This window comes from Lolium rigidum, chromosome 3, assembly GCF_022539505.1.
Source record: "Lolium rigidum isolate FL_2022 chromosome 3, APGP_CSIRO_Lrig_0.1, whole genome shotgun sequence".
NCBI classification, from domain to species: Eukaryota; Viridiplantae; Streptophyta; class Magnoliopsida; order Poales; family Poaceae; genus Lolium; species Lolium rigidum.
The window spans coordinates 64107920-64120073 of record NC_061510.1 but is presented as its reverse complement, the minus strand read 5'-3'; positions in this window follow the sequence as shown (position 1 = coordinate 64120073).

The window sequence follows — 12154 nt, the reverse complement described above, 5'->3', positions numbered from 1 at the left end:
AAGGGTGGTGCATTCTCAGCGGGGTGCGGAGTTTTCTCAACCAGGCATAGTATATTAGATACATAAGTTTTAGCATCTCCCTTTTCATTAGTCTTAGGCGTGCTACTCTCATCAAACAGATTTTCAGGAACAAGCCAAGCATAGTTATTTTCTAGTGCATCGTTCATAGCTAGGAGCTTACATGGTATTGGTGCTTTGATCTCCCCACCATCATCAATATTATTAGTGTATCTTATTCTATCCATGTCCATCTTTTCAAGGAGACTAACAAAATTAGTATGAGAACCAAGCATATTAAATTTAGCAATGACCTTTCTAGCTTCTCTTGCTAGACCACCAAATTCTCTAAGAAGGGTTTCTAAAACAAAATCTTTCTTTTCCCCTTCTTCCATATCACCAAGTGTGAAAAACATGTGTTGGATTATAGGATTAAGATTAACAAATTTAGTTTCCAACAGGCGAACTAAATGCGCAGCAGCAATTTCATAAGTAGGCGCAAGGTCTACCAAGTGTCTATCCTCAAAATCGTCAACGGTACTAACATGGTTGAAGAATTCTTCTATATTATTTCTCCCAATTATAGACCCACGTCCTACCGGTATGTCTTTTGTGGTAAAATTAAAAGGAAACATGATGAATCAAGTAAAGTAAATGCAAGTAACTAATTTTTTTGTGTTTTTGATATAGCAAACAAGATAACAAATAAAGTAAAACTAGCAACTAATTTTTTTGTATTTTGATTTAGTGCAGCAAACAAAGTAGTAAATAAAACTAAGCAAGACAAAAACAAAGTAAAGAGATTGAGAAGTGGAGACTCCCCTTGCAGCGTGTCTTGATCTCCCCGGCAACGGCGCCAGAAAAAGAGCTGTTGCCGTGGGAGGCAATTCTCTGTGGTGTAGCTTTTCTTCAGTTCCCCGGCAACGGCGCCAGAAAAAGAGCTTGATGGCGTGTAACTCACACGTTCGTTGGGAACCCCAAGAGGAAGGTATGATGCGCACAGCAGCAAGTTTTCCCTCGTAAAGAAACCAAGGTTTATCGAACCAGGAGGAGCCAAGAAGCACGTTGAAGGTTGATGGCGGCGGGATGTAGTGCGGCGCAACACCAGGGATTTCGGCGCCAACGTGGAACCCGCACAACACAACCAAAGTACTTTGCCCCAACGAAACAAGTGAGGTTGTCAATCTCACCGGCTTGCTGTAACAAAGGATTAACCGTATTGTGTGGAAGATGATTGTTTGCGGAAAACAGTAGAACAAGTATTGCAAGTAGATTGTATTTCAAGAAAGAGAATTGGACCGGGGTCCACAGCTCACTAGAGGTGTCTCTCCCATAAGATAAACAAGCATGTTGGGTGAACAAATTACAGCTTGGGCAATTGACAAATAAAGAGGGCATGACCATGCACATACATATCATGATGAGTATAGTGAGATTTAATTGGGCATTACGACAAAGTACATAGACCGCCATCCAACCGCATCTATGCCTAAAAAGTCCACCTTCAAAGTTATCATCCGAACCCCTCCAAGTATTAAGTTGCAAAGCAACAGACAATTGCATTAAGTATGGTGCGTAATGTAATCAACAACTACATCCTTAGACATAGCATCAATGTTTTATCCCTAGTGGCAACAAGCACAACACAACCTTAGAACTTTCTCGTCACTCGTCCCGGTGTCAATGCAGCATGAACCCACTATCGAGCATAAATACTCCCTCTTGGAGTTACAAGCATCTACTTGGCCGCAGCATCTACTAGTAACGGAGAGCATGCAAGATCATAAACAACACATAGATATAACTTTGATAATCAACATAACAAGTATTCTCTATTCATCGGATCCTAACAAACGCAACATATAGGATTACATATAGATGATCTTGATCATGATAGGCAGCTCACAAGATCCGACAATGAAGCACAATGGGGAGAAGACAACCATCTAGCTACTGCTATGGACCCATAGTCCAGGGGTAGACTACTCACACATCACACCGGAGGCGACCATGGCGGCGTAGAGTCCTCCGGGAGATGAATCCCCTCTCCGGCAGGGTGCCGGAGGCGATCTCCCGGATCACCCGAGATGGGATCGGCGGCGGCGGCGTCTCCGGAAGGTTTTCCGTATCGTGGCTCTCGGCACCGGGGGTTTCGTCACGGAGGCTATTTGTAGGCGGAAGGGCAGGTCAAGAGGCGGCACGAGGGCCCCACACCACGAGGCCGCGCGGCCAAGGGGGGCCGCGCCGCCCTAGGGTGTGGCCCCTCGTGGCCCCTCTTCGTCTCTCCTTCGGACTTCCGGAAGCTTCGTGGCAAAATAGGACCCCGGGCGTTCATTTCGTCCAATTCCGAGAATATTTCGTTACTAGGATTTCGAAACCAAAAACAGCAGAAAACAAAGAATCGGCACTTCGGCATCTTGTTAATAGGTTAGTTCCAGAAAATGCACGAATATGACATAAAGTGTGCATAAAACATGTAGATAACATCAATAATGTGGCATGGAACATAAGAAATTATCGATACGTCGGAGACGTATCAAGAGGTCAGAGATATCCCTCTCAAGCAACCCTGCAATTACGATACAAGAAGTCTCTTGTGTCCCCAACACACCTAATACACTTGTCAGATGTATAGGTGCACTAGTTCGGCGAAGAGATAGTAAAACACAGGTGGTATAGATGGTGGTAATATTGCAGGAAGTAAAGATGCAGTAAAATAGTAAACAAGCGATGTTTGCGTATTTGGAAACAAGGCCTAGGGATCATACTTTCACTAGTGGACACTCTCAACATTGATCACATAACAAATAAATAACTTCTCCTCACTTGTGCTACATACACTCTCTTGTTTGATAACAAACACCATTCATTGTGTAGGGCTACAAGAGCTCCCTCAAGCCGGAGTTAACAAGCTCCACAACATTCGAAGTTCATATTTAAGTAACCTCTAGAGCATAATAGATCATTGCAATTTAGACCGAGTACTAACATAGCATACACACCGTCACCAATAAGCTATGAAAGGGGGAATAGATCACATCAATACTATCATAGTAATAGTTAACTCCATAATCTACAAGAGATTACAATCATAACCTACGCCAAGTACTACATGATGCACACACCGTCACCTTTACATCATGAAGGAGGAATAGACTACTTTAATAACATCACTAGAGTAGCACATAGATTAATAGTGATACAAAGCTCATCGTATGGATCTCAATCATGTAAGGCAGCTCATGAGATCATTGTATTGAGGTACATGAGAGAGAGATTAACCACATAGCTACCGGTACAGCCCTTAGCCTCGAGGGAGAACTACTCCCTCCTCATCATGGGAGACAGCAGCCCTTAACTTTTCTCGTCCCGTGGCTTCTTCTCTTAGGGTTTTCGCGACGGAGGCTTTATATAGGCGGAAGGGCGATGTCGGTGGAGTCCTGGTGGTCCCACACCATAGGGGGCGCCCCCTGATACGTCTCCAACGTATCGATAATTTCTTATGTTCCATGCCACATTATTGATGTTATCTACATGTTTTATGCACACTTTATGTCATATTCGTGCATTTTCTGGAACTAACCTATTAACAAGATGCCGAAGTGCCAGTTGTTGTTTTCTGCTGTTTTTGGTTTCCGAAATCCTAGTAACAAAATATTCTCGGAATTGGACGAAATCAACGCCCATGGTCCTATTTTGCCACGAAGCTTCCAGAAGTCCGAAGAGGAGACGAAGAGGGGCCACGAGGGGGCCACACCCTAGGGCGGCGCGGCCCCCCCTTGGCCGCGCGGCCCTATGGTGTGGGGCCCTCGTGCCGCCTCTTGACCTGCCCTTCCGCCTACAAATAGCCTCCGTCGCGAAACCCCCAGTACCGAGAGCCACGATACGGAAAACCTCACCGAGACGCCGCCGCCGCCGATCCCATCTTGGGGGATCCAGAGATCGCCTCCGGCACCCTCGCCGGAGAGGGGATTCATCTCCCGGAGGACTCTACGCCGCCATGGTCGCCTCCGGAGTGATGTGTGAGTAGTCTACCCCTGGACTATGGGTCCATAGCTGTAGCTAGATGGTTGTCTTCTCCCCATTGTGCTTCATTGTCGGATCTTGTGAGCTGCCTAACATGATCAAGATCATCTATCCGTAATTCTATATGTTGCGTTTGTTGGGATCCGATGAATAGAGAATACTTGTTATGTTGATTATCAAAGTTATATCTATGTGTTGTTTATGATCTTGCATGCTCTCCGTTACTAGTAGATGCTCTGGCCAAGTAGATGCTTGTAACTCCAAGAGGGAGTATTTATGCTCGATAGTGGGTTCATGCCCGCATTGACACCTGGGACAAGTGACGTAAAGTTCTAAGGTTGTGTTGTGCTCGTTGCCACTAGGGATAAATATTGATGCTATGTCTAAGGATGTAGTTGTTGATTACATTACGCACCATACTTAATGCAATTGTCTCGTTGCTTTGCAACTTAATACCGGAGGGGTTCGGATGATAACCTCGAAGGTGGACTTTTTAGGCATAGATGCAGTTGGATGGCGGTCTATGTACTTTGTCGTAATGCCCAATTAAATCTCACTATACTCATCATGATATGTATGTGCATGGTCATGCCCTCTCTATTTGTCAATTGCCCAACTGTAATTTGTTCACCCAACATGCTATTTATCTTATGGGAGAGACACCTCTAGTGAACTGTGGACCCCGGTCCAATTCTCTTACTCGAAATACAATCTACTCGCAATACTTGTTCTACTGTTTTCTGCAAACAATCATCTTCCACACAATACGGTTAATCCTTTGTTACAGCAAGCCGGTGAGATTGACAACCTCACTGTTTCGTTGGGGCAAAGTACTTTGGTTGTGTTGTGCAGGTTCCACGTTGGCGCCGGAATCTCTGGTGTTGCGCCGCTCTACATCCCGCCGCCATCAACCTTCAACGTGCTTCTTGGCTCCTACTGGTTCGATAACCTTGGTTTCATACTGAGGGAAACTTGCCGCTGTACGCATCACACCTTCCTCTTGGGGTTCCCAACGGACGCGTGCTGTACGCGTATCACCCCCCCCCCTTGGCCGCGCCGCCCTGTGGGGTGGGGCCCCTGATACGTCTCAAACGTATCTATAATTTCTTATGTTCCATGCTACTTTTATGATGATACTCACATGTTTTATACACATTATATGTCATTATTATGCATTTTCCGGCACTAACCTATTGACGAGATGCCGAAGAGCCAGTTGCTGTTTTCTGCTGTTTTTGGTTTCAGAAATCCTACAAAGGAAATATTCTCGGAATTGGACGAAATCAACACCCAGGGTCTTATTTTTCCACGAAACTTCCAGAAGACCGAAAGGATCACGAAGTGGGGCGACGAGGCGCCGCCACACTAGGGCCGCGCGGCCAGGCTAGGGCCCGCGCCGCCCTAGCATGTGGGGCCCCTGTCAGCCCTCCGACTCCGCCCTTCCGCCTACTTAAAGCCTTCGTCGCGAAACCCCCAGTACCGAGAGCCACGATACGGAAAACCTTCCAGAGACGCCACTGCCGCCAATCCCATCTCGGGGGATTCACAAGATCGCCTCCGGCACCCTGCCGGAGAGGGGAATCATCTCCCGGAGGTCTCTTCATCGCCATGATCGCCTCCGGATCGATGTGTGAGTAGTTCACCCCTGGACTATGGGTCCATAGCAGTAGCTAGATGGTTGTCTTCTCCTCATTGTGCTATCATGTTAGATCTTGTGAGCTGCCTATCATGATCAAGATCATCTATTTGTAATGCTACATGTTGTGTTTGTTGGGATCCGATGAATATTGAATACTATGTCAAGTTGATTATCAATCTATCATATATGTTGTTTATGTTCTTGCATGCTCTCCGTTGCTAGTAGAGGCTCTGGCCAAGTTGATACTTATAACTCCAAGAGGGAGTATTTATGCTCGATAGTGGGTTCATGCCTCCATTGAATCTGGGACAGTGACATAAAGTTCTAAGGTTGTGGATGTGCTGTTGCCACTAGGGATAAAACATCAATGCTTTGTCTAAGGATATTTGTGTTGATTACATTACGCACCATACTTAATGCAATTGTCTCGTTGTTTGCAACTTAATACCGGAAGGGGTTCGGATGATAACCTGAAAGTGGACTTTTTAGGCATAGATGCATGTCTGGATAGCGGTCTATGTACTTTGTCGTAATGCCCCGATTAAATCTCATAGTACTCATCATGATATATGTATGTGCATTGTTATGCCTTCTTTATTTGTCAATTGCCCAACTATAATTTGTTCACCCAACATGCTATTTATCTTATGGGAGAGACACCACTAGTGAACTGTGGACCCCGGTCCATTCTTTACATCCGAAATACAATCTACTCGCAATTGTTCTTTACTCGTTCTTCGCAAACAAATATCATCATCCACACTATACATCTAATCCTTTGTTTACAGCAAGCCGGTGAGATTGACAACCTCACTCGTTACGTTGGGGCAAAGTACTTTGATTGTGTTGTGCAGGTTCCACGTTGGCGCCGGAATCCCCGGTGTTGCGCCGCACTACACTCCGTCACCAACGACCTTCACGTGATCCTTGACTCCTACTCGGTTCGATAAACCTTGGTTTCTTACCGAGGGAAAACTTGCTACTCGTACGCATCACACCTTCCTCTTGGGGTTCCCAACGGACGTGTGTTAACTGCACGCATCAAGCACTTTTTCTGGCGCCGTTGCCGGGGAGATCAAGACACGCTGCAAGGGGAGTCTCCCACATCCAATCTCTTTACTTTGTTTTTGTCTTGCTTTACTTTATTTTATTTACTGCTTTGTTTGCTCTCTATATCAAAAACACAAAAAAAAATTAGTTGCTAGTTTTACTTTATTTACTGTCTTGTTCTCCATATTAAAAACACAAAAAAATTAGTTACTTGCATTTACTTTATTTAGTTTACTTTATTTACTACTGCTAAAAATGAGTAATCCTGAAGTTGAAGTTCGTTCGTTTAAGCAACAAGGTGGAGAAAGCTTTAAAGATGCTTGGTATAGAATTAGTGATGCTCATCATAGGTGCACTAAGAAACACTCCACTATTATCCTACTTAGGAACTTTTATGTTGGTATATCTAGCTGGAATCGGTATGTTCTTGATACTCTTTCGGGGGGTAATTTCCTAGGTACTCCTGCTTTAGAAGCTAGTTGCATCATTGAGAGCCTAGTTGGAATACCACCTATTAATGAAACTAAAATTGAAATCTCTCTTGAGGATGTCATAAAAAAGTTGGAAGCCATAGAGAAAAATCTTCCAAGTGTTGATACTAAACTGGGAATATTACTTGATAATACTGATAAACTTGATAAATCCCTAGGAGGAATTAATGAAAGAATTGCTATTTTAGAAACTTGTGCTATCCATGATAATCAAACCCATAGGATTGGTAAACTTGAAGAAGCTATGGGAACATTGGGCTCAACTTTTTCTTCTCTTAAATTTAAGGAGAAAGCTTATGTGGGCAAGGAGCAAAAATTCATGTATGTCTCTAAGGTGCCCAAGCCAAAGAATTATTATAAGCCTAAAGCTAATAAAACCCTTAGTACCACTATGGGAAATTTAGATAATGGAGCATCTAAGGTACCCTCTGCAACAAGTTGTGTTTGTAAGGAAAATTATGATGTCGATGCTTCATCTCTTGATGTTACTTGATTCACACTTTCTGCGCCTAGCTGAAAGGCGTTAAAGAAAAGCGCTTATGGGAGACAACCCATCATTTTACTACAGCACTTTTGTTTTATATTTGAGTCTTGGAAGTTGTTACTACTGTAGCAACCTCTCTTTATCTTTATTTTATTGCATTGTTGTGCCAAGTAAAGTCTTTGAGAGTAAAGTCAATACTAGATTTGGATTACTGCGCAGAAACAGATTTCTTTCTGTCACGAATTTGAGTAGAATTCTCTGTAGGTAACTCAGAAAAATCTGCCAATTTACGTGCGAGATCCGCAGATATGTACGCAACTTTCATTCAATTTGAGCATTTTCATATGAGCAAGTTAAGTGCCCCAGAAAAATTCGTCTTTACGGACTGTTCTGTTTTGACAGATTCTGCCTTTTATTTCGCATTGCCTGTTGTGCTATGTTTGATGGATTTCTTTGTTCCATTAACTTTCAGTAGTTTTGTGCAATGTCCAGAAGTGTTAAGAATGATTATGTCACCTCTGAATATATGAATTTTCAATTATGCACTAACCCTCTAATAAGTTTGTTTCGAGTTTGGTGTGGAGGAAGTTTTCAAGGGTCAAGAGAGGAGGATGATACAATATGATCAAGAAGAGTGAAAAGTCTAAGCTTGGGGATGCCCCGTGGTTCATCCCTGCATATTTCAAGAAGACTCAAGCATCTAAGCTTGGGGATGCCCAAGGCATCCCCTTCTTCATCGACAACTTATCAGGTCACCTCTAGTGAAACTATACTTTTATTCAGTCACATCTTATGTGCTTTACTTGGAGCGTCTGTTTGTTTTTATTTTTGTTTTGTTTGAATAAAATCGGATCCTAGCATTCTTTGTGTGGGAGAGAGACACGCTCCGCTGTTGCATATGAACACATATGTTCTTAGCTTTATTCTTATTGTTCATTGCGAAGGTTGAACTACTTCGTTCATTGATATATGGTTGGAAACGGAAAATGCTGCATGTGGTAATTGTTATAATGTCTTGAATAATTTGATAATTGGCAATTGTTGTGCTCATATATATATCATGTTTAAGCTCTTGCATCATGTACTTTGCACCCATTAATGAAGAACTACATAGAGCTTGTTAAAATTTGGTTTGCATGATTGGTTTCTAGAGTCTAGATATTTTCTGGTTAAGGTGTTTGAACAACAAGGAGACGATGTAAAGTCTTACAATGCTTACAATATGTTCATATGTGTGTCTTGCTGTACCATTTTATACTTGAGTTTGCTTCAAACAACCTTGCTAGCCTAGCCTTGTATTGAGAGGAATTCTTCTCGTGCATCCAAATCATTCAGCCAAAAACTATGCCATTTGTGTCCACCATACCTACCTACTACATGGTATTTCTCTGCCATTCCAAAGTAAATTACTTGAGTGCTACCTTTAAAATTCTATTCTTTGCCTTTACAATACATAGCTCATGGGAAAATAGCCTTAAAAACTATTGTGGTGAAGAATATGTACTTATGTATCTTATTTCTTAATAAGTTGCTTGTTGAGCGGTAACCATGTTTCGGGGACGCCATCAACTTTTACCTTTGTTGAATATCATGTGAGTTGCTATGCATGTTCGTCTTGTCCGAAGTAAGGGTGATTTTCATGATCAAATGGTTTGAGTATGCATATTGTTAGAGAAGAACATTGGGCCGCTAACTAAAGCCATGAATCATGGTGGAAGTTTCAGTTTGGACACAAATCCTCAATCTCTTATGAGAATATTATCTGTTGTTGAATGCTTAAGCATTAAAAGAGGAGTCCATTATCTGTTGTCTATGTTGTCCCGGTATGGATGTCTAAGTTGAGAATAATAAAAAGCGAGAAATCCAATGCGAACTTTCTCCTTAGACCTCTGTACAGGCGGCATAGAGGTACCCCTTTGTGACACTTGGTCGAAACATATGGTATGCAATGATAATCCATGTTAATCCAAACTAATTAGGACAAGGTGCGAGCACTATTGGTATACTATGCATGAGGCTTGCAACTTATAGGATATCTTATACATAACACATATGATTTATTACTACCGTTGACAAAATTGTTTCTATGTTTTCAAAATGAAAAGCTCTAGCACAAAAATAGTAATCCATGCTTCCCTCTGCGAAGGGCCATTCTTCTACTTTATTGTTGAGTCAGTTTACCTATTCTTTCTATCTCAGAAGCAAACACTTGTGTAAACTGTGTGCATTGATTCCTACATGTTTACCTATTGCACTTGTTATATTACTTTGTGTTGACAATTATCTAGGAGATAAACATGTTGAAGTTGAAAGCAACCGCTGAAACTTATATCTTCATTTGTGTTGTTTCAAAGCTTTCTACTAAGAATTTATTGCTTATGAGTAACTCTTATGCAAGTCTTATTGATGCTTGTCTTGAAAGTATTATTCATGAAAAGTCTTTGCTATATGATTCATTTGTTTACTCATTGTCTTCATCATTGCTTTGAATCGCTGCATTCATCTCATGTGCTATACAATAGTATTGATCAAGATTATGATAGCATGTCACTTCAAAAATTATCCTTGTTATCGTTTACCTACTCGAGGGCGAGTAGGAACTAAGCTTGGGGATGCTTGATACGTCTCAAACATATCTATAATTTCTTATGTTCCATGCTACTTTTATGATGATACTCACATGTTTTATACACATTATATGTCATTATTATGCATTTTCCGGCACTAACCTATTGACGAGATGCCGAAGAGCCAGTTGCTGGTTTTCTGCTGTTTTTGGTTTCAGAAATCCTACAAAGGAAATATTCTCGGAATTGGACGAAATCAACGCCCAGGGTCTTATTTTTCCAGGAAGCTTCCAGAAGACCGAAAGGATCACGAAGTGGGGCGACGAGGCGCCGCCACACTAGGGCCGCGCGGCCAGGCTAGGGCCCGTGCCGCCCTAGCGTGTGGGGCCCCTGTCAGCCCTCCGACTCCGCCCTTCCGCCTACTTAAAGCCTTCGTCGCGAAACCCCCCAGTACCGAGAGCCACGATACGGAAAACCTTCCAGAGACGCCGCCGCCACCAATCCCATCTCGGGGGATTCAGGAGATCGCCTCCGGCACCCTGCCGGAGAGGGGAATCATCTCCCGGAGGTCTCTTCATCGCCATGATCGCCTCCGGATCGATGTGTGAGTAGTTCACCCCTGGACTATGGGTCCATAGTAGTAGCTAGATGGTTGTCTTCTCCTCATTGTGCTATCATGTTAGATCTTGTGAGCTGCCTATCATGATCAAGATTATCTATTTGTAATGCTACATGTTGTGTTTGTTGGGATCCGATGAATATTGAATACTATGTCAAGTTGATTATCAATCTATCATATATGTTGTTTATGTTCTTGCATGCTCTCCGTTGCTAGTAGAGGCTCGGCCAAGTTGATACTTGTAACTCCAAGAGGGAGTATTTATGCTCGATAGTGGGTTCATGCCTCCATTGAATGCGGGACGAGTGACGGAAAGTTCTAAGGTTGTGGATGTGCTGTTGCCACTAGGGATAAAACATCAATGCTTTGTCTAAGGATATTTGTGTTGATTACATTACGCACCATACTTAATGCAATTGTCTGTTGTTTGCAACTTAATACCGGAAGGGGTTCGGATGATAACCTGAAAGTGGACTTTTTAGGCATAGATGCATGCTGGATAGCGGTCGATGTACTTTGTCGTAATGCCCTGATTAAATATCATAGTACTCATCATGATATATGTATGTGCATTGTTATGCCTTCTTTATTTGTCAATTGCCCAACTGTAATTTGTTCACCCAACATGCTATTTATCTTATGGGAGAGACACCACTAGTGAACTGTGGACCCCGGTCCATTCTTTACATCTGAAATACAATCTACTGCAATTGTTTTTTACTGTTCTTCGCAAACAAACATCATCATCCACACTATAGATTTAATCCTTTGTTTACAGCAAGCCGGTGACCTCACTGTTACGTTGGGGCAAAGTACTTTGATTGTGTTGTGCAGGTTCCACGTTGGCGCCAGAATCCCTGGTGTTGCGCCGCACTACACTCCGTCACCAACGACCTTCACGTGATCCTTGACTCCTACTGGTTCGATAAACCTTGGTTTCTTACTGAGGGAAAACTTGATACTGTACGCATCACACCTTCCTCTTGGGGTTCCCAACGGACGTGTGTTAACTGCACGCATCAGCCCCCAGGGCTCTCCTCTGGTGCCTCTCTGGCTCTCTGGAAGCTTCGTGGAAAAATAAGATTCTGGGCGTTGATTTCGTCCAATTCCAAGAATATTTCCTGTGTAAGATTTCTGGAACCAAAAACAGCAGAAAACAGGAACTGGCACTTCGGCATCTTGTTAATAGGTTAGTTCCGGAAAATGCATAAAAACGATATAAAGTGTGAACAAAACATGTAGGTAATGTCATAAAACTAGCATGGAACATAAGAAATTATA